Below are 24098 nucleotides of genomic sequence, written 5' to 3'. Positions count from 1 at the left end.
CATGGTGCCAATCCGGCCGGATTTATTAAGGGGGGTCCTGGGTCAGATGCAGTCAAAAACGGGTCATTTTTTTAAAACCATTGATAAATGAACGAAAGTGACTAGAATGCTGATGCAAACGTGGTCAATCGTCATTGACCAGCATCAGAAGTTAGTTTTGATACATTTGAATCACCAGGACATGGTTCCGGATGTTCCGGGAACCTGGTTCCCTGGGGTATCCCTGGGGCGGTGGACACTTTTCAAGTGGACACAACCCAGTCTTGCGACATATCAAACTTCATGGTTTTGGAAGAGAATCCTAATAGATGAGTTTTTGGAAGGTTTTGGACACATTGGCCACATCCGGAAGTGTTCCCGGGATCCTGGTTCCCTCAAGGAAGTGGACAAATTTCGATTAGCACCGAAACCCATCTTGCGACATATCAAACTCCATGATTTTGGAAGACAAGCTCAATAGATGAGTTTTTGAGAGGTTTTGGACACATTGGCCACATCCGGAAGTGTTCCCGGGAACCTGGTTCCTTCAAGAAAGTGGACAAATCTTGCCTAGCACCAAAACCCATCTTGCGACATATCAAACTCCGTGATTTTGAAAGACAAGCTCAATGGATGAGTTTTTGAGAAGTTTTGGACACATTGGCCACGTCCGGAAGTGTCCCCGGGAGCCTGGTTCCCTCAGGGAAGCGGACAAATTTCGATAAGCACCGAAACTCATCTTGCGACACATCAAACTTCCTGGTTTTGAAAGACAAGCTCAATAGATGGGTTTTTGAGAGATTTTGGACACATTGGCCACATCCGGAAGGGTTTCCGGGAACCTGGTTCCCTCAAGGAAGTGGACAAATTTCGATTAGCACCGAAACCCATCTTGCGACACACCAAACTCCATGATTTTGAAAGACAAGCTCAATAGATGTTTTTTTTTTAGAGATTTTGGACACATTGGTCACGTCCGGAAGTGTTTCCGGGAAATTGGTTCCCCCAAGAAAGTGGACAAATCTTGCCTAGCACCAAAACCCATCTTGCGATATATCAAACTCCATGATTTTTGAAAACAAGCACAATACATGATTTTTTGACAGGTTTTGAACACGTTGATCACGTCCGAAAGTGTTCCCGGGAGCCCGGTTCCCTCAGGAAAGTGGACAAATTTTGATTATCACCGAAACCCATCTTGCGACCCATCAAACTCCATGATTTTGGAAAACAAGCTCAATAGATGAGTTTTTGAGAGGTTTTGGACACAATGACCACATCCGGAAGAGTTCCCGGGAGCCTGATTCCCTCAGGGGACCGTACAAATTTCGATTAGCAACGAAACCCATTTTGCGGCATGTTCAACTCCATGATTTTGAAATACAAGCACAATACATGAATTTTTGAGAGATTTTGGATACACTGGCCACATCCGGGAGTGTTCCCGGGAGCCTGGTTCTCTCAGCGAAGCTGTCAAATTTTGATTGGCTCCAAAACCCATCTTGCGACATATCAAACTTCATTATTTTGCTTGACTTTCAAAATCATGGAGTTTGTTACGTCACAAGATGAGTTTCGGTACTAATCTAAATTTGTTCGCTTCCCTGAGGGAACCAGGCTCCCGGGAACACTTCCGGACGTGGCCAATGTGTCCAAAATCTCTCAAAAATTCATCTATTGAGCTTGTCTTCCAAAATTATGGAGTTTGACATGTCGCAAGATGAGTTTTGGTGCAAGGCGAGCTTGTATTTCAAAACCATGGAGTTTAATGTATCGCAAGATGGATTTCGGTGCTAATCGAAATTCATCCCCTTTCCTGAGGGAACCAGGTTCACGGGAACACTTCCGGACGTGCCCAATGTGTCCAAAACCTCTCAAAAACCCATCTATTGAGGTTGTCTTTAAAAACCATGGAGTTCGATGTGTCCCAAGATGGGTTTCGGTGCTTATCGAAATTTGTCTGCTTCCCTGAGGGAGCCAGGCTCCCGGGAACACTTCCGAACATGGCCAATGTGTCCAAAATCTCGCAAAAACTCATCTATTGAGTTTGTCTTCCAAAATCATGGAGTTTGATAAGTCGCAAGATGGGTTTCGGTGCTAATAAAAATTTGTCCACTTTCTTGAGGGAACCAGGTTCCCGGGAACACTTCCAAACGTGGCCAATGTGTCCAAAATCTCAAAAAAAAAACACATCTATTGAGCTTGTCTTTCAAAATCATGGAGTTTGGTGTGTCGCAAAATGGGTTTCGGTGCTATTCGAAATTTGTCCGCTTCCATGAGGGAACCAGGCTTTCGGGAACACTTACGGACGAGGCCAATGTGTCCAAAACCTCTCAAAAAATCATGTGTTGTGCGTGTCTTACAAAATCATGGAGTTTGATATGTCGCAAGATGGGTTTCGGTGCTAATCAAAATTTGTCCACTTCCCTGAGGGAACCAGGCTCCCGGGAACATTTCCAAACGTGGCCACTTTGTCCAAAACCTCTCAAAAACTCATCTATTGAGCTTGTATTTCAAAATCATGGAGTTTGATATGTCGCAAGATGGGTTTCGGTGCTAATCGAAATTTGTCCACTTTCTTGAGGGAACCAGGATCCCAGGAACACTTCCGCATGTGGCCAATGTGTCCAAAACCTCCCAAAAACTCATCTATTAGGATTCTCTTCCAAAACCATGAAGTTTGATATGTTGCAAGGCTGGGTTGTGTCCACTTGAAAAGTGTCTACCACCCCAGGGATACCCCAGGGAACCAGGTTCCCGGAACATCCGGAACCATGTCCTGGTGATTCGAATGTATCAAAACTAACTTCTGATGCTGGTCAATGATGATTGACCACGTTTGCATCAGCATTCTAGTCACTTTCGTTCATTTATCAATGGTTTTAAAAAAAAATGACCCGTTTTTGACTGCATCTGACCCAGGACCCCCCCTCAATAAATCCGGCCGGATTGGCACCATGATCAAATCAAGTCATGTACCAAAAAATAGACATGATGACGCTTCTTCCCTGAAAATTTCACGGTAATTGGACCAAAAATGAGCCTACACGGGTTATTTCAATTTTGATTTCTAGGTCAGACCGAAACGGGTTAAACAGGACTCTATTTATGGATGACTCTCCAATATAACATAATTCAAATGTTAAGAAAATTATTTTGAGCTTTTTAGTGGAATGTCTTCACTTGTCATAAGACGAGTTATTAGTTATCCGTTAAAGAACTCTACTGAAAAAATAAGCAAAATCCCTTCATTATCACTCAAATTTAACGACTTGCGATTCTTCCACCTCACCCGTAAGATTGTAGTTCAATCCATTAAAAAAAAACAACCATGAGTTCACCATTATTTTACATGCAATTGAGTCATTTTACACCACCATTCGGGCGTTTTGCCCCAGGTCTATTTTTGAAACATTTTTTAAATTCGTTAGAAAGTCATGTAAATCTTAATGTTATGAATAGGAGATCATTGTGAAATGTAGCTGGGTTTGTATATTTTGCATCTACACTTAAAATGGTTCGCTATCCTTGTTCATATTGGTGAAAACATCGAAAAAGCCCAGTTTGCTTTTTTCCATACAACTGAGCTCCACTCTAGTGTATACAAGCATGATAAGTGAGAGATTTTTTTCATTTTCCTTTGGATTCATGCAACGGATATTCTTACATGCATTTTGGACCGTTCTCCGCTACCTATTTTGCACGTAAGAACATCCGCAGGGTTTGAATCCAAAGGAGAATGAAAAAATCTCTCACTTATCATGTTTGTATCCACTAGAGTGGGGCGCAGTTGTATGGAAAAAAAGCAAACTTCATCCAATCAAACGAGATCAAGGTTTTTCTGAATCGTTTTGGGACCCCAATCAGCAAAAATATAGGCTCGATTGATTGTGTCTTCGCTTTCCGCATCGCGTTTTAAATTTACATGGAGATTAGTATGGGAGAACGTACTTTTTACATTTTTGCTCTTAGCGGCTTCCAGTTATCATCAATCACGTTACTCAATACGATGGCATATAGTCTGAAGAATGCCGAAGGAGGTACGTAGCTGAAAGGTCTACAAAAAATGTTAATTCACTTCGAAAGCTTATTATTCAAACCATATGCAAGAAATCAATGTTTCTGCCAGCACTACCGGACAGCCTATGGTTGGCAGAGAGCAAAACCCATCTACCTTCTCAGAATTTTTACTTTGTGAAATGATGTCGAATAACTCCCATTTATACTTTAACGTATAGTGCCACTTGGTTTACGATGAACTGAAACCTCTAGAAGTAATAATGCGAAAATATACGTTTCTCCATACTAATTTCCATACAAACTTCAAACGCGATGCGGAAACCGAGGAAGCAATCAATCGGGCCAAAATTCTGCACAGTTGTTTGGGGCCCAGAATGGTTTTGAAAAACCATTGATTTGAAAAAATGACCATGACGTTTTGCGGAAGCTGTTACGATCGACAAGTTTTAACCACCTTCCTAATGCAACTTGTTGAGAGAAAATCGGTTGAGGATTACTATACGAAAAGCAAATTAATTTTTTTTTTTTCATTTTGTGAGCACATACATACACACACTTACCCAGCAACTCCTATCCCTACCTCCTCGTGGCGCTGGCCGGGATACGAACAAGATCGAGGAAGATCGGGTAACCAACCCCGGTGGGAACTATGATCGTATGCTGACAGGAAAGGGGGGAGTTGCTCCTTTCCGGAGGTGCAAATCTTACTGAGCGTCTGTTCTCCATGTTAGGAGCGACTCACAACAGCATATGTTCTCCATGTTAGGGACCACTTGCCTGCACAAATTGATAGTCAGAATCTGGGAAACTGAACAGCTACCGAAGGAGTGGAAGAAGGGGTTTATATGAGTGTGACAACTACCGAGCGATCACCATCCTTAATGCCTCCTACAAAGTGATATCCCAGATCATCTTTTGTCGTCGGTCATGAGTGAATGAGTTCGTGGGAAGTTATCAAGCCGGCTTCGTTGACGGCCGCTCGACAATGGACCAGATTTTTACTGTACGGCAAATCCTTCAAAAATGCCATAAATACCAGGTCCCAAAGCACCATCTGTTCATTGTTTTTATGGCGGCATACGATAGGATAGGCCGCGTAGAGCTATGGAAAATTATGGACGAGAACAGCTTCCCTGGGAAGCTTACCAGACTGATCAAAGCAACGGTGGATGGTGAGCAAAACTGTGTGAAGAATTCGGGCGAACACTCCAGTTCGTTCGAATCGTGCCGGGGATAACAAGGTGATAGATTTCCGTGGCTGTTGTTCAACATTGCGCTGGAAGGTGTCATGCGTAGAGCCGGGTGTAACAGCCGAGTTACGATTTTCAACAGATCAAGTCAATTTATTTGTTTCGCGGATAACATGGACATTGTCGGCCGAACATTTGCAAAGGTGGCAGAACTGTACACCCGCCTGAAACGTGAAGCAACAAAAGTTGGACTGGTGGTGAATGCGTCGAAGACAAAGTACATGCTTGTGGGCTAACCAAGCGCGACAGGGCCTGCCTGGAAAGCAGTGTTACGATAGACGGGGATACCTTCGAGATGGTCGAGGAATTCGTCTACCTTGGATTCTTACTAACGGCTGATAACAATGTTAGTCGTGAAAGGCGCATCAATATAATTCTTGTATGGAAAAAATCAGAATAAAATTTGAAAAATTTGTTTTATTACGTTTATATTTATAGAATGGCTCAGTTTTACAGTTTCACGACGAGTTGATTATCACGCGACGATCAATTCAAGTATGACGTCCACTTCTTTTTGAGATTTCTTCCCCTCTGTCACGCCGTTTTGTATACTTATTATGTGTACTGTCACAAAATCTTAGACCCCCTCCCACCTAAAACCTGTGACGTCATTTTTGAACGACCCCTAATAAACTCGTTGTGAAATTGTTAGACTGAGTTAAGGAAAAGCATCCAGGATTCCAAAACTTATTTCACTCGCGATTTCGCTCGCGCCCCACCCGATACGTAAGCAACGCGCAACTGTCATTTTTATTATTCCTTGCATGCTGCGACGCAGCAAGGCTGAAAATAATAAATAAAATAATAAATAAAAATAAAATAAATAAAAATGATAGTTTCGCGTTGCTTCCATATTGTGTGATTGAAATTAGAATTGGTTTCCGCGAGGTTTGTCCAGTCGACCCATAATCAGTAAAGTTATAGAGCAGAAAAACATTTTCTTAGTAACATATAGATCAATTTTTATTTATTCAAGTAAGTGTTTATACTTAGTTTGGTTAAACTATACAAAACAGTTTGTTATGATTTTTTCTTTACCGGAGACGAGCCAGCCTTGGGCTGAGAGTAAGAGACTCTAAAAAAATTCTTCACAAATAATTATTGTTCTCTTCTATAGCTTCAATAAATGCGTAAACGAATTATTAGCTATTCTGTTCGAATAACAGCCACAAATGTTAATGACTAAAATAAATACTACCCCTAAACAATTAGAAAATTCCCATAAAAAATAGAAAATTGCCAATAAAGAAATCAGGGTATGAGCAACAAATAAATATAAAATTTCCACAAATAAAACAAAATTTCCATAAACAATCAATTTTTTTTTACAAAACAAAAATAAATAAGCACTTTTAAATGCAAAAATTGCAATTATAAAAGAAGAATATTCCATAAAAAATAAAATGTTCCACGAAAAAAAATACAAAATTTCCATAAATAAATCAATATTAGCAATAAAAAATTACAAAGTTTTCCACAAAATAAATATATTTTTTCCATAAAAAAATAAAAATTTTCCACAAAATAATCAATAAGGCCGATACAAATATTAAATTTATTTTATGTCACCCCCCCTTCAACTTTCCAAAAATATTGAGGGGGCGAAAAAAAAATGTTTTTTTGAAGTATTTTTTTTTACGAAATTTATCATTTATAGATTATAAATTTGTTACCAAAACTATTTTAATTGAAAATACGAAAATATTCTATCAGGTCCCGAATATTGAGGAGACTCTTGATATCAGACTGCCAGGATATTGAAATCCTCCGAACGTCCGGCTACTGCAAAGTTCCCGTTGACACTCAGCCACCTCGTCATGCTGACGTTGATGGTGAGACCCGCCGCAAAGAAGCATACGGTTAGCTCGTTGTACTAATATAGCGTTTCGTGATCATTAGCCAATTCAAATCAGAGTCGTCTAGTTGTTACACGAAAATAAACTGCCAAAGCAGCTCAAGGTATGGTACACAGTCAATCGCACCCGCCAAGATCTTATCGATTACGCTCAGAAGTAACAGGGAAGATGAAATCCTTGCCTCACATCAGCGACTATCCGAATGGGGCTCCGACTAGACAAAGCTCCGATCTGAAAATTTTAAAATCCCTTGAACCCCTGGGTGCCACACAGATTTTCGTGACTCGGACAACAGACCGATATTGGGGGCCCCTTTAGATTTCATGCATCGGATGCCTGCTTCGTGAAGAACACTGACTGAGACTTGGAGAAAATATTCGAAGTGCTCGAACCAACATTTCAGCTGTCCAAGTCAGTGAGTAATTGATAATCTCCGGTTGCTGCAACCACCCTTTCTGTCCTGTCCTGCCTGCAGCAGCGCCCGCCTCCTACTTACAGAGACACATACCGTTGACGGGACTCGTACTCCTATGATTCTCTCTATTGCTCAATCTTTGCTTCTCTACGCTCCTCAATCTTCCGTCGGGTTACATCTCTGTAATCCGTTCTTTCCGCTGAGTGCACAGCACACCAAAATTGTTGTCGCCAGTTGCGTTAAGGGCATTCTTCGTCGCTCACTTCTCTTCTACGCTATCACCTTCCAGAATATCCACTACCGGAGCTCCAGGTTCTTCGAACGAACGATCTCTTCACAGCTGGATCTTCTAGTCGGTCTATTTTGATTCGTCGCCCGTACCTCTCCTCCTGCCGATGAATCCGAGCATTGCGTTGTCGGATCTCGCCAATTAGAAGATGATAATGAAATGCGATTTCAGCGCTGTGTTTATTACGGGTACCGTCTCCATTTTCTGCTGATCCATTACCAGAGGAGCCAAATACTAGACCTGTCAACTAAAAGCGGCTTCAGAGAAGTAAATCAAACGCTGCTGGCTGCATACGGGAGAAACGGGCACAGGTGGGCAGGTCGACGATGGAAGGAAAGCCGAAACAACTGTCAATAAGAGCCTCTTCTAAGATATTTCACGACGCATGATTGGAGCAAGGACAAATCTGTGGATGCAAGAGACGCGACATGCCAGTCACTCACCGAACCAACTGATCAGCTGAAACGTTGGCTCGACCACATAGAACAACTTCTTTAAGTTTTGACAACTTATCCTAATTCAGCTATAGGGAAAGGTTGACAATCCTCCGAAGGCAACAGGCAGGATTCCGCCGCATACGATCAAGTCAGAGCCATCACAGGTCAATGAATTTCAAGAGTCCCTCTAGTTTGTACTGATTGACCACAGAGTCCTGCACAATGGATTCGCTAGAGTGAGGCAAGAATGAGTGTATTATATCTCTGTTGCTGTTGCCCATCGAAATCGACGAAATCGTGGACCGCTCTATCAGCCCACCACCATAGAGCAATCGAACGACCTCAATCCAGATGATGATACTGCCTTATCAACGCAACAGTGCTCTACCATGTAGAGTAGGGTGGCTTAAAAAACACTTTTTCATATTTTTTGATGGGCCGCCCTCTTATTCGGTTCTATTTAATGCCCTGATGCTCTGGACAAAATTTCAGCCAAATCGGTCAACGTTTGGGCGGTGCTAAACTCGTTGGAAGTTTATATGGAAACATGTATGCAGAAACATCCAAAAACAATGATTTGCAGCTGGACGGCAAAATCACGATCAATAACCATGATTCTCATTCAGTTCTTGTAGAATTAAATACAGAATGTTATGCTGAAAACCGCGAGAAGATTAAAGTTTATTACGCAAAGATATTAGCATTTTACTGGAGTGTTGTAGGGGTGAATTTATTTCTTTTCAAAGGTAAAAGAAACGAAGTTTGCTCAAACCCCACTTCAGAGAAATGCTAATAACTTAGCCGGAAAAACTCTAATCTTCTCGCGGTTTTCTACATAACATTCTGTATTAAATTCTCCAAGATCTGAATGAGTTTCATAGTTTTTCATCGTAAGTTGTGTAGTCCAGCTGCAATTTACTGTTTTTGGATGTTTCTGCATACATTTTTCCATTTAAACTTCCAACGAGTTTAGCACCGCCCAAACGTTGACCGATTTGGCTGAAATTTTGTCCAGAGTATCAGGGCATCAAAAGGAACCGAATAAGAGGGCGGCCCATCAAAAAAAAAATTGGAAAAAGTTTTGCCCATACTAATTTGAGTCACCCTAATGTAGAGTAAACTGAATGACCTGGCCGTACACTCCCATTCTTCAACGTCAACAATACCAAATCGTTGGATGTGAACAACTTCAACTGTGCGGTTGCCGGGCAAACAGTGGAGAAGGTTGAAAACTAAAACCAGCCAACAACGGCCGGCGGACCAAGATCAACATTGAACATGGAGATCCAATCGGTTCAGGCAATCCACCAAACCCCGAATACGCAACTCTAACGTGAAATCTGTGATGATATACGCCAGTAAGACTTGGTGTGTATTAGCAGAGATCACATAGATTTGCGAGTATTCATCAACCGATGTCAACGTCCATCGAAATCTGATATCAACAGCATCTTTACAATGTGAATGAACGTAGGCCGGTCACACATCACCTAAGAGCGGAGAAGAAACCTGCAAGCAAGCGATGGACAGGAATCCGGAAGAACATCGTAGCAGAGGCAAACCTAGGATTTCCTGGCGACGAAACCTTAACAGAGAAATAAACGAAGTCGATTGGAATCAGACTTGGACTGAAGTCAAGGATGGAGATCAATGGTTGTTTTTAGTGTATCGTACCTTTGCTTGAAGTAAGGTAAACGAAAATCTGCAACCAGACACTTGTGAAGACATCTCAGTCTCAGATCGTGCGGGGCTGGGAAGCGCCCAGACAGCAACCGCCGTGCTTGAGCCGAAATGACCTCCGTATGACTATACAAAAATTCCCGTAATCCTTCTGCTAAAAGGTAGTAGGACATGCTGATATGACGTGCTTCACCGATTCTACTTCACACTTCACATGTATTCCGTATAGTCCGGGAAGTCTGCAATTCCGAACCTATGCTAGAACTTCATAAAATAATCATTTTAAGACAACACGTCTGTGATTTCAAAAGTACATCTGACCATTGCCCCCATTTATTAAACCAGTTTGAGTTTCATACTTGACTTAAAAAAAAGTTTATAATTCTGTCAGTACTAAAAATTTTGTTCTTATTGTTTCAACAGTTAAGAGTCCATCAGCAAAACAGCACTTTTCCATAAGAGGCTGTCCACAAACCACGTAGACCGAAATTTCACTTTTTCAAACCCCCCCGTCCCCCCTAGTAGACTTTCGTAGACTTTTTCAAAACCCCTCCCTCCCCCCTATGATGTCTACGTAGACTTTACCAAATTTTACAAAACATCATATGTGATAGGAAAAATATGGAAATCAACCACGTTTTAGGCAATTCAGCTATTCAATTCCATTTCCATGTAAACATTACAACAAAATCCGAATTTCAAACTTAACAAAATCACACTGAATACAATCCAACAAAACAAATTGAAACGAAATCAAATTTAATCTTTTGTCCATAACTCCTGAAATCAAATCTTAAAGCCAATTACTTTAATTACTGTTGAATTCAATTCCTCCTAGAGGTGTGCACCACCACCGCCGACATTTCTGCATCGGCGCGCCACTGATAAAATCTGTCACGCATCTGACCTATAATTCTCAACGCCGGTTCAAAATTGTAAAAATCGTGAATTTTCAGAATTTAGAAAAATATCGAGTTGAAATTTCGAGAACGTCAAGTCTATATTCCAATAAGTTTTGCGTGGAAATTTAGTAAAATTTCCCAATTGATAACCATGAAATACTTCAAAGAACTCTCTGTGATAATTTTTCCCCGTTAAAAAACCCGAGTAATTTTCCGTGAAAATTTAGAATTATTTCCCGAGGTAATTTTTAGTTTAGGGTGGTCCGGTAGCGTAGTTGGCTACACGTTCGCCTTTCAAGCGAATGGTCATGGGTTCGATTCCCAGCCCCTCCATCAAAACCCTCGTCAGTCGCCGGATGCGCAGCCTATGCGGTGGCGTACACATTTATTTTTTTTCGCCGAGGCCGGCAAAATAAATTACCGAGAATCCAACAGCTGAGAAATCGGTAAAAATCTCGGTGAAAGTTCAAATTGCCGACTGGTCGTAAAATGTGCGAAATCATTTAACTGTCAAAATTTGCCGGGAGGTTCCGTAATCTATTGCCGAACTGCTCGGCGAAGTGTTTCACCGAATTCATGTAAATAATTGTTTTTATTATTTTATTTTCAATAAAGCATAGTAAGAAATTTTAGAGGGAAATTAAACATAAAATCGCGAATATTTATTGAACCATATACACCATTGAATATACAATAAATTTATCAGAACATCTGAATAGTTTTTTTTACAAAATGCATACAATAAAGTTACATATTTTGCATTCAAGCACGGAAGAAACAACTAGGTACAGCAACCGTTCGCTAACTGGGCTAAAACACCAGCCGAACGCCGCTTTTTAACTGGGCTGACGAGGGAATTCGCGATGCATTGTTGTGATCAAGATGAATACACCACTAGGTGTTCCAATCTGCCAAATTCACGATTCAGCCATCTTGGATTTTAGTATGGGAGAGCCAGCGGGTTTGTTTTCGTTTTGCACTGAAAATGAATTTTTCACCCCCGCCTTCTTCTCTCCCACAAACTTGGCAGATTGGAGCACCTACTAGTGTATTCATCTTGGTTGTGATCGTGTTTTACATGAAGCTTAAGGAATATACCATTCAGGATCCCCTCGTCACCGAGTCTTTGTTGTTGTTTTTTGACGGATAACTGCTTTTTAACTGGGCTTTGGCCCAGTTAGCGAACGCCCAGTTAAAAAACAGTCCAGTTAAAAGGCGCCCAGTTAGCGAACTGTTGCTGTACATATGGCATGTCTTTTGCACAAAACATCCGCTCACGAAATAGCCGCACATTGAATAGATGACGAGTTGAAAAGCTGTCCCACTCCCACCGTGGAACTTCCACGTCCATGTATCGTCCATGTCCACGGAAAGTCGAAGAAAAGTTCATTATCATTTCGACGCCGGCGTAAAGGAAAACAATCAACGCCTTCTTCGTTTAACGTACCTAGTAATTCGATAGATTAAACCAAGATGAATACACCACTAGGTGTTCCGATCTGCCAAATTCACGATTCAGCCATCTTGGATTTTAGTATGGGAGAGCCAGCCGGTTTGTTTTCGTTTTGCACTGAAAATGAATTTTTCACCCCCGCCGTCTTCTCTTCCACAAACTTGACAGGTTGGAGCACCTACTACTGTATTCATCTTGGATTAAACATTTGAGCAAAAATTAAAATAAATTCAGATAATAAAACTTACATGAAGACTATGTTTTCTTCAACCGCTGCCTATAATCGACGTATTTTTTATTCTCAAACACGTGTCTTCGCAGCATTCTAACGTTTGACAAATGCACTTCTCCGAAACTCGGCAAAGTTGATGATTTACCGATTAAGATCGCAAAACATGTTGCCGAATTTCAGTAGTAAATTTTATAAACAGGTTTTCGGTTATTAAATTTCAAATATTTCGGCGAATCAATATTTTTTGACGACATTCCGGTTAAAAAACATTTTACGGAACATGTTCGTTAAATAATTTTACCGAAAAAAAATCTGGCGATTAAGTGTGTATTGGGGTGCACGCCTCACCGTCATGGCTGCCTGATGACGACTGACAACTTGTTCTTCTCGGAGGCATTCCTCCAACGTTACACGGATAAATGGCAACCGGACAATGCAACGATCATTGGATACACGACATGGACAAAACGAACACAATGGACTCACGACGAGATGAACCGGCAACGACAACACCAATGAATAATGGAAAAAATCTAAAAATAGATTCTGTGTGGATTCTGGTTGCAGAAAAGACAGAAAAGACTTTTTTGTAAAAATTGCAAATATTTTTTTTTGTGGAGACTTAAACTGTTTTTGGCTGGAAATTCAAATATTTTTTCGTGGAACTTTTCAACAATTTATTTATAAATTTCGAAAATTTTCCATCGATAATTCCAAAAAATTTACATTAGAACTACCGAAGAAATTTACGAAGGAGAATTTTGCACGGGCATTTTAAATAATTTTGCTTATATTTGCAAAGAATTCCTCGTGAAAATTCCGAAGAATTTCCTAACTTCAGCAAAAAATTTCGGGGACTTACCAGAAAATCTCCATTGAATATTCTGAAGGGTTTCTCGCGGAAATTTCGGGGAATTCTCTTTACAAGTTCCAAAGAATATCTTTAGGGCATTCCAAAGACTTTTTCTTGGATATTCCAAAATGCTTCCTTTGTAAATTCAAAAAAAAAAATCCTTTAAATACGACATAATTTCCATAGTTTGCAAAGAAGTTCCTGACGAAAATCAAACGAAATTCTAGTAGGAATCTGCAGTAAAATCCAAGTGAAGATTTTGAAAAAAATTCGAAAGTTTTTATAGCATACTTTGGAGAATTTTCCTGTTCAACACAGAAGCATTTCCTGGTGAAATCCGTGATAGTTTTAAGCCGTAACTCAGACTTTTACTTTAGTGAAATTCATTAATTTTTTAAGAAGAAATGCAAAAGATTATATCGGTAAAGTCTTGCAAAAAAAAACCGGAACATCCTAGAAAAATGAAACAAGTGAACTTCGCACGAAGCTGATGTATAAATCGCTTTTAAAAAACATAAAATCAAAAAGTCCACGTAGACTTTTGGTATACCCCCTCGTCCCCCTTCGTAGACTGTCGTAGACTTTTTCGAAACCCCTCCCTCCCCCTCAAGAGTCTACGTGGTTTATGGACAGCCCCAAAGAAATAAAAAACTAAATATTCTACAGAAATAAGTTCCAGTATTTTTTCAAATTATAAGATTGTGCTTTATTCACTACTGGATAAATATGTTATAAATATTCATATTCTTTGCTTTATCTAAACATTCTTTGCTATCATTTGTCATTAAAATTTTTAATTTTCCATGGAATAATTGCATTTGGACTTTTTTTTTTGGTTCAATCAAAGTTAATTGCCTATTTCCGGGGATTAAACCACCCGACTTGGACGTTAATTTACAATGTTATGGAAACTCATATGTGAATATGTACGTTATGTGGAAGATATTGATTTGAAAAATGTATTGGAGGTAACCACTTTCCCTTCGATGGGACTCGAACCCATGACCCTACAGTACGCTAGACTGGTGCTTTAACCAACTAAGCTACGAAGGACCTCCGTCGGCCTTCGCACCCTAGCGGCTACTGAACGAGCTCGAGATTCCCAAATTGGACGCATAGTCAAATCACTCGCAATCCATTTCTCAAGCCAATACTTCCACATGTGTATTGTACACGTCCACATTAGAGGAGCGTGAGTATTTAGAATGTCTGGCGGCTATACATTCTTCATCAGCAACGGTACTGATCAAGTGAGGTTGTGTAAGCATTTGCCAGTCGGTCGTCAAGCTCAGACCCGACCGCATTGCGTAGGCAAGAGCACGCAACTCAGGTTCAGTTCAATCAAAGTTAATTGCCTATTTCCGGGATTAAACCACCCGACTTGGACGTTAATTTACAATGTTATGGAAACTCATATGTGAATATGTACGTTATGTGGAAGATATTGATTTGAAAATGTATTGAGGTAACCACTTTCCCTTCGATGGGACTCGAACCCATGACCCTACAGTACGCTAGACTGGTGCTTTAACCAACTAAGCTACGAAGGACCTCCGTCGGCCTTCGCAACCTAGCGGCTACTGAACGAGCTCGAGATTCCCAAATTGGACGCATAGTCAAATCACTCGCAATCCATTTCTCAAGCCTATACTTCCACATGTGTATTGTACACGTCCACATTAGAGGAGCGTGAGTATTTAGAATGTCTGGCGGCTATGCATTCTTCATCAGCAACGGTACTGATCAAGTGAGGTTGTGTAAGCATTTGCCAGTCGGTCGTCAAGCTCAGACCCGACCGCATTGCGTAGGCAAGAGCACGCAACTCAGGTTCAGTTCAATCAAAGTTAATTGCCTATTTCCGGGGATTAAACCACCCGACTTGGACGTTAATTTACAATGTTATGGAAACTCATATGTGAATATGTACGTTATGTGGAAGATATTGATTTGAAAAATGTATTGAGGTAACCACTTTCCCTTCGATGGGACTCGAACCCATGACCCTACAGTACGCTAGACTGGTGCTTTAACCAACTAAGCTACGAAGGACCTCCGTCGGCCTTCGCAACCTAGCGGCTACTGAACGAGCTCGAGATTCCCAAATTGGACGCATAGTCAAATCACTCGCAATCCATTTCTCAAGCCAATACTTCCACATGTGTATTGTACACGTCCACATTAGAGGAGCGTGAGTATTTAGAATGTCTGGCGGCTATACACATTCTTCATCAGCAACGGTACTGATCAAGTGAGGTTGTGTAAGCATTTTGCCAGTCGGTCGTCAAGCTCAGACCCGACCGCATTGCGTAGGCAAGAGCACGCAACTCAGGTTCAGTTCAATCAAAGTTAATTGCCTATTTCCGGGGATTAAACCACCCGACTTGGACGTTAATTTACAATGTTATGGAAACTCATATGTGAATATGTACGTTATGTGGAAGATATTGATTTGAAAATGTATTGAGGTAACCACTTTCCCTTCGATGGGACTCGAACCCATGACCCTACAGTACGCTAGACTGGTGCTTTAACCAACTAAGCTACGAAGGACCTCCGTCGGCCTTCGCAACCTAGCGGCTACTGAACGAGCTCGAGATTCCCAAATTGGACGCATAGTCAAATCACTCGCAATCCATTTCTCAAGCCAATACTTCCACATGTGTATTGTACACGTCCACATTAGAGGAGCGTGAGTATTTAGAATGTCTGGCGGCTATACACATTCTTCATCAGCAACGGTACTGATCAAGTGAGGTTGTGTAAGCATTTGCCAGTCGGTCGTCAAGCTCAGACCCGACCGCATTGCGTAAGCAAGAGCACGCAACTCAGGTTCAGTTCAATCAAAGTTAATTGCCTATTTCCGGGGATTAAACCACCCGACTTGGACGTTAATTTACAATGTTATGGAAACTCATATGTGAATATGTACGTTATGTGGAAGATATTGATTTGAAAAATGTATTGGAGGTAACCACTTTCCCTTCGATGGGACTCAGAACCCATGACCCTACAGTACGCTAGACTGGTGCTTTAACCAACTAAGCTACGAAGGACCTCCGTCGGCCTTCGCAACCTAGCAACTACTGAACGAGCTCGAGATTCCCAAATTGGACGCATAGTCAAATCACTCGCAATCCATTTCTCAAGCCAATACTTCCACATGTGTATTGTACACGTCCACATTAGAGGAGCGTGAGTATTTAGAATGTCTGGCGGCTATACACATTCTTCATCAGCAACGGTACTGATCAAGTGAGGTTGTGTAAGCCACATAACGTACATATTCACATATGAGTTTCCATAACATTGTAAATTAACGTCCAAGTCGGGTGGTTTAATCCCCGGAAATAGGCAATTAACTTTGATTGAACTGAACCTGAGTTGCGTGCTCTTGCCTACGCAATGCGGTCGGGTCTGAGCTTGACGACCGACTGGCAAATGCTTACACAACCTCACTTGATCAGTACCGTTGCTGATGAAGAATGTGTATAGCCGCCAGACATTCTAAATACTCACGCTCCTCTAATGTGGACGTGTACAATACACATGTGGAAGTATTGGCTGGAGAAATGGATTGCGAGTGATTTGACTATGCGTCCAATTTGGGAATCTCGAGCTCGTTCAGTAGCCGCTAGGTTGCGAAGGCCGACGGAGGTCCTTCGTAGCTTAGTTGGTTAAAGCACCAGTCTAGCGTACTGTAGGGTCATGGGTTCGAGTCCCATCGAAGGGAAAGTGGTTACCCCCAATACATTTTTCAAATCAATATCTTCCACATAACGTACATATTCACATATGAGTTTCCATAACATTGTAAATTAACGTCCAAGTCGGGTGGTTTAATCCCCGGAAATAGGCAATTAACTTTGATTGAACTGAACCTGAGTTGCGTGCTCTTGCCTACGCAATGCGGTCGGGTCTGAGCTTGACGACCGACTGGCAAATGCTTACACAACCTCACTTGATCAGTACCGTTGCTGATGAAGAATGTGTATAGCCGCCAGACATTCTAAATACTCACGCTCCTCTAATGTGGACGTGTACAATACACATGTGGAAGTATTGGCTTGAGAAATGGATTGCGAGTGATTTGACTATGCGTCCAATTTGGGAATCTCGAGCTCGTTCAGTAGCCGCTAGGTTGCGAAGGCCGACGGAGGTCCTTCGTAGCTTAGTTGGTTAAAGCACCAGTCTAGCGTACTGTAGGGTCATGGGTTCGAGTCCCATCGAAGGGAAAGTGGTTACCTCCAATACATTTTTCAAATTAATATCTTCCACATAACGTACATATTCACATATGAGTTTTCACAACATTGTAAATTAATGTCCACGTCGGGTGGTTTAATCCCCTGAAATAGGCAATTAACTTTGATTGAACTGAACCTGAGTTGCGTGCTCTTGCCTACGCAATGCGGTAGGGTAAGCTTGACGACCGACTGGCAAATAGCTCACACAACCTCACTTGATCAGGCTGATGAAGAGTGTACAGCCGCCAGACATTCTAAATACTCACGCTCCTCTAATGTGGACGTGTACTATACACATGTGGAAGTATTGGCTTGAGAAATGGATTGCGAGTGATTTGACTATGCGTCCAATTTGGGAATCTCGAGCTCGTTCAGTAGGTTGCGAAGGTTGCGAAGGCCGACGGAGGTCCTTCGTAGCTTAGTTGGTTAAAGCACCAGTCTAGCGTACTGTAGGGTCATGGGTTCGAGTCCCATCGAAGGGAAAGTGGTTACCTCCAATACATTTTTCAAATCAATATCTTCCACATAACGTACATATCCACATATGAGTTTCCATAACATTGTAAATTAACGTCCAAGTCGGGTGGTTTAATCCCCGGAAATAGGCAATTAACTTTGATTGAACTGAACCTGAGTTGCGTGCTCTTGCCCCCCCAATGCGGTCGGGCCTGAGCTTGACGACCGACTGGCAAATGCTTACACAACCTCACTTGATCAGTACCGTTGCTGATGAAGAATGTATAGCCGCCAGACATTCTAAATACTCACGCTCCTCTAATGTGGCCGTGTACCATACACATGTGGAAGTATTGGCTTGAGAAATGGATTGCTAGTGATTTGACTATGCGTCCAATTTGGGAATCTCGAGCTCATTCAGTAGCCGCTAGGTTGCGAAGGCCGACGGAGGTCCTTCGTAGCTTAGTTGGTTAAAGCACCAGTCTAGCGTACTGTAGGTCGTGGGTTCAAGTCCCATCGAAGGGAAACTGGTTACCTCCATACATTTTCAAATCAATATCTTCCACATAACGTACATATTCACATATGAGTTTCCATAACATTGTAAATTAACGTCCAAGTCGGGTGGTTTAATCCCGGAAATAGGCAATTAACTTTGATTGAACTGAACCTGAGTTGCGTGCTCTTGCCTACGCAATGCGGTCGGGTCTGAGCTTGACGACCGACTGGCAAATGCTTACACAACCTCACTTGATCAGTACCGTTGCTGATGAAGAATGTGTATAGCCGCCAGACATTCTAAATACTCACGCTCCTCTAATGTGGACGTGTACAATACACAGTATTGGCTTGAGAAATGGATTGCGAGTGATTTGACTATGCGTCCAATTTGGGAATCTCGAGCTCGTTCAGTAGCCGCTAGGTTGCGAAGGCCGACGGAGGTCCTTCGTAGCTTAGTTGGTTAAAGCACCAGTCTAGCGTACTGTAGGGTCATGGGTTCGAGTCCCATCGAAGGGAAAGTGGTTACCTCCAATACATTTTTCAAATCAATATCTTCCACATAACGTACATATTCACATATGAGTTTCCATACTTTTTTTTTTGTTTCCTTGTTATTTTTTTATCCCCCCTCCCCCTCCTCATACCTTCCGAGAGCTGTCGGACAAAAAATAAATTTAATATTTGTATCGGCCTAAAGAGCAATAAAAAAAATAAGAAAATTTCCATTAAGATAAAGCAATCAAACTGTGCTTTTTTCCATAGATGACCCCTTCTTTAAAAGCGTTTAAAGTTCATGTAAAATTTCATCAGCTTTATAGCTTTCTTGTATTTTTTTTATGGAAATTTTCTTATTTTTTATTGCTCTTTATTAATTATTTCGTAGAAAATTTTTAATTTTTTATGGGAAAAAAAATTATTTTGTGTGGAAAATTTTGTAATTGTTTATTGCTAATATTCTTCTTCTATAATTGCTAGAAAATTCTTCTTTTAAATTTGCTATTCTTGCTTTTAAAAGTGCTTATTTATTTTTGTTTTGTGGAAAATTCTTAATTGTTTATGAAAATTTTGTTTTATTTGCGGAAATTTCATATTTATTTATTGCTCATATCTTGATTTCTTTATTGGCAATTTCTAATTTCTAATTCTTATTCTTATTTTTAAATTTCTAATTTTTAATGGAAATTTTATTTTGCTGCCAATGTTAATGGAATCGTTAATCGATTGTCAATTCTGCAATAAACCAATTAAATGGCCTTTTGAGAGTAGGAGCCATGATTCTCAAAAGATCGAATGTGATTGAATTCCATAAGTGGTTCATGTCGAGTGCCAATATTTCAGAAAAAACCCAGATTAATCCACCTAGCGTTGGTGGTGCCTTTCTCGCATTTAGTTAAGACACCAACCTTATATGGGGTTTATATGGTCCGATGTACCATTTTCTTCATAACTTTCAAATGCAATGACCGATCATTATAAAATTCAATAGTGATCAACTAGGCTTTGTCCCCTGTCGAATGAAACTTGTTGCGAGAAAATCGGTTAAGGATTACTATAAGAAAAGTTGTCTAATGTTTTTTATAGCTTTTGCGCACACACATACACACACACATACACACATACATACACACGGACAGACAGACATGTGCTAAGCTCGTCAAGCTGAGTCGATTGGTATATAATACTATGGGTCTCAGAGGCTTCTATAAAAAGTTCGTTTTCGGAGTGAAATGATAGCCTTTCGGTACAACTTAGTTGTACGAGAAAGGCAAAAAAGGGAAAATATTTTCAATAATTATGTTTCGACGGAGATAAATCAGTTCTATTATGTCATCAATCAGTTTCCGGCTGATTGAATTAGTAATAATACTTGATCACGGTTTTGGGTAACTATAAAATTTTGTTTTATTATTTATTTTATTCTAATTTTTTTGCTTAATTTTATTTTATTTCTTCTCGTTTCAGAGAGCGAGTAATGGCGCTTTAGCCAAGGCATAATTGCCAGGACATATGAGAGAAATACCTGTGTCAGATTCCAGGAACTTGGATCAGCAAGGAGTGACGCCAATCTTCTTAGCAATGTCACTCCCAACGTCACCTTTTCATATACTACCTAAATGTGGAACAGTTGGTACGGCTGTCCCCGTTTTTTTCCTTTCGTGAATTCAAAACTTTTTGTTGATCATGTTATTCATAATTGCCGGGAAGTTATGAATTATATCCCAATTTCAGGCCTGCACGGTGGGCCTGGCCGTTTTAATATTTGTGTCATATTTATGATATACTAGAAAATGACTAGGAAATGGTCGGAAACACAACCGGCTTTTCCAGGATGCTTTTCAATACTGGCTGTGCATGTGCTAAGACAAGACAAGACAAGACAAGACATGACAAAAAAACACATTGTTTCAGAAAAAAGTTCTCCGAAAATTATAGAAATCAATGCCAAGGACCTTTTAGGACTGTTCAGTTTATAAAGAGGACACTTTGTATTGTCAATGTTTTTTAAACCATCAATCTTTCTAGAAATCTGTTTTTTTTTCGTTGAATGTATTATCTGTCCTTCTAGAAATTAAATCCAATTATAAACGAAGCAATTCTAACTCAGAAATGTGCGATATTCATAACAATTTATTGAAATTTCAATAGTTCAAACCGTTTATATTCCGTTTTTGGGCAGCCACAGTCTATACTTTTAGAAATCTACAAATCATTGACAGTGTGTTTCTTTCCGATCTTCTTGGTGATTTTTTTGACATGCCGATCTACATTTTTTCACGAACTTTCAATTTTGATTATAAAAAATTATATTTGGAAACAATAGGCGCCATTTTGTTGGATCTAAGCTGTTTTATCTCTTTTCAAAAACTACTGTTGATTGGTAGTGTATTATAATACACGCGCAATCATCATTTCTATTTTATACGGAGTATGCTCCGTTCACAACTATTGGTGCAAAGGCCAGAAAAAATAATGTATTTGAGAATAGTTTATCGCTTTCAAGCATACTCTTACACGTGATGAAAAAAACTTTCAAGTTTTGGCTAAATCTATTCGGAAATGCCCAATAGCTGCGTAAGATCCGTTTAAAAAAAAACAATGGAGCATTATACTGCTGCTATAAGCAGTACAATTGTTACTTGATTTTTTATCTATATGGGACAGTTTAGCGTTCACGGGCAGGTTACCATATCACTCGATTTTCTATCATCCTCAACAAAAAAAAAGTTTCGTTTGAAACTCTTTTTTTTTGTGAATATGTAAGCAGCACATCATAATTAAAACGAATTGCATTCCTTTAGTAATGAATGTGTTTACTTTTTACGCAGTGCACATTTATTTGCAAGAGGGTCGATGTCCTTCGAAGACATGCTCTTCCTCTCAGCCTATACATATGTACATAAAAAATACATACATTTTCGTTGAATTCTAACGAACAGCGCTACGAAGCAATCCATCGCAATCATCGTTGTATATATCCCACAGGCACTCACACTGTTATGTCTTAACTCATAATCATGAACTTCACCAGAGTCAGAGTGCTCCATGGTTAACATCATTCAATATTCATGCTCACCGACGACCGACGTCTGCTGCCCCAAAACCATTACAGCCCTCGAGCGCCTACTTCCATTACATACCTACGAACCAAAAACCTACCGTCCGTGGTGGTACGGAAAGGATTCATTCGCTTTGCTACTCCTCACTTGGTTTCGCTTACATCACCTATTCTTGCTTACCCTACCCCCGCTTCCTAGTTGATCCACAGCGAGTCAAGAATTTGAATTACGGTGGGAGAATTTCCATCACACGATGCTGATGCCTGCATATGGTGAAAGACAGGGTGAAGTTGGTATCAGAATGGAACGTCTCTTCCTGTTGTCGGACTCATTTGCGCTTGCCTCTTTGTGGTGAGGAAGGTCTTTCCCTAGCTTGGCAACATGAATGGGATGAAAATCCGTTCATGGGAGTCCTCAGCAAAGCTCTGAAGGTGGGGTACGATTGCCATGCTTCTCAGGCTGTACTGTTTGTGCACACTAAATATTTTTAAGAAAGCTCCATATGTAATTCGATATGCGATATTAAGTTTTACTTTATTATTAATATAAGAATTCCATGGTGTTCATTGAGCCAACGGCAATTCTATATATGTATTCGAAGATAATAGCACCGTCAGGCTGAACATTTTAAAAATGAGTTTTCATAATATTAAATTAATGGTAATCTACAACATGCTTTTATTGACTCGAGATTCTAACGATGAAATCTAAAAAGTGCAACAGGAGAATCAATCGATTACGTCATGCTATAGTAACTCATTGGTCTCCCCTGCATAGTTTAACATGATATGCCTAAAATATCTGTAAAGTTACCGTAAAGCCTCTCGTTACGTTACTTATGAGATTTGTATTCATTCTCACGATATGTCACAAATACTCTAGAAGAGGAATATTTTTGAATTGTTTGAAACTGCATCAGTGTTATTTTAATAATCTTAAATATTCTCAAACAACCAGAGTAATAAGAACAACTTACCTTGTTCCCCCCTTACTAGTTATTCTAAGGAACGCTAGTGAACAGATGCACCCACACATGTGAAAAATGGGGGAGTAGCATGAACAACACTAACGCAAGAACTTTTTGACGTAATCGCATGGGTCGCAAACTAAGGGAATGTCCCCTGAAAGGAAACTGTTTTTTCCTACAAGGCACAAAAGTTTAAATAAAAAATCTTGAATGAAATGTTGCACAAACTTTGTTATAAACCTATGCACGATATAATTAAATGATAATTTCGTTTTGACCAAAACAGCTGGGCGCCTCCATTCGTGTAAAAAGATTGGTGTCATGAAGAAAAAACTTATGTTACCTTTGTCAAATCCCTTTTTTAACAGTTATCACTCAATTTTGAATCAACTTGCGGCAAAACTCAATAAACTACAGGTTCTGTTCACTACAAAAACCCAAATGCTAAAACTCCACACACTATAGAGCTACGTCTAGAAGAACTACGCCCGATTTTCACACGATGAAAGCTCCCGATAGACTGACAGGAAAAATTCCAATCGCACGCATACGCAGAGGAGGTCCTGATGCCGATGCGATGGTTGTTGGTCCTTACGGTGTAAAAAAAATCAAAACGCTGAGTAAACTCTCCACATTTGCTCCCCGCGCCGATTTTCATACTCTACGTCGAGTTTTCCATAAGTGAGAAATTTTTGGTGAGAAACCGAATGGCTTTGTTTTGGCATGCTCTCGACGATAGTAGCGACATAAAGCGAGAGCGCTGATAACGATGAAAGAACAGGCGACGAACAGTGAGACTGTTGAGGTATGTACTCTACTATGATAGAACATAGAACCATATTGATGACAACGACTTGTTGTCGCGCCACGAAGGAATCATAACAAGAACAACACGTGGGAAATGAGTCCCGTCAATTCATAAGCGATCCAACGCGGTCGGTCTCTAGACTCTCTGTTTGAGTACCAGTGGTTGATGGAGGCATACATAGAAAGATATGAAAAAAAGA

The 24098-nt window shown here is 40.4% G+C and overlaps 1 protein-coding gene across 1 annotated transcript in view; it reads right to left on the bottom strand.

Moving 5' to 3' along the window:
• LOC134212731 (kelch-like protein 17) overlaps positions 1-23584 on the bottom strand; it is a 123937-nt gene extending 100353 nt beyond the window's left edge. The window contains exon 1 of the mRNA XM_062690832.1: positions 23435-23584. The gene's annotated coding sequence lies outside the window, so the exon portion shown is untranslated. The remainder of the gene's footprint in view (positions 1-23434) is intronic.
• Between the last annotated feature and the right edge of the window lie 514 nt (positions 23585-24098).

The sequence above is a fragment of the Armigeres subalbatus genome, chromosome 2 (assembly GCF_024139115.2).
Source record: "Armigeres subalbatus isolate Guangzhou_Male chromosome 2, GZ_Asu_2, whole genome shotgun sequence".
NCBI lineage: Eukaryota > Metazoa > Arthropoda > Insecta > Diptera > Culicidae > Armigeres > Armigeres subalbatus.
This window is presented reverse-complemented; position numbering and strand designations above follow the sequence as displayed.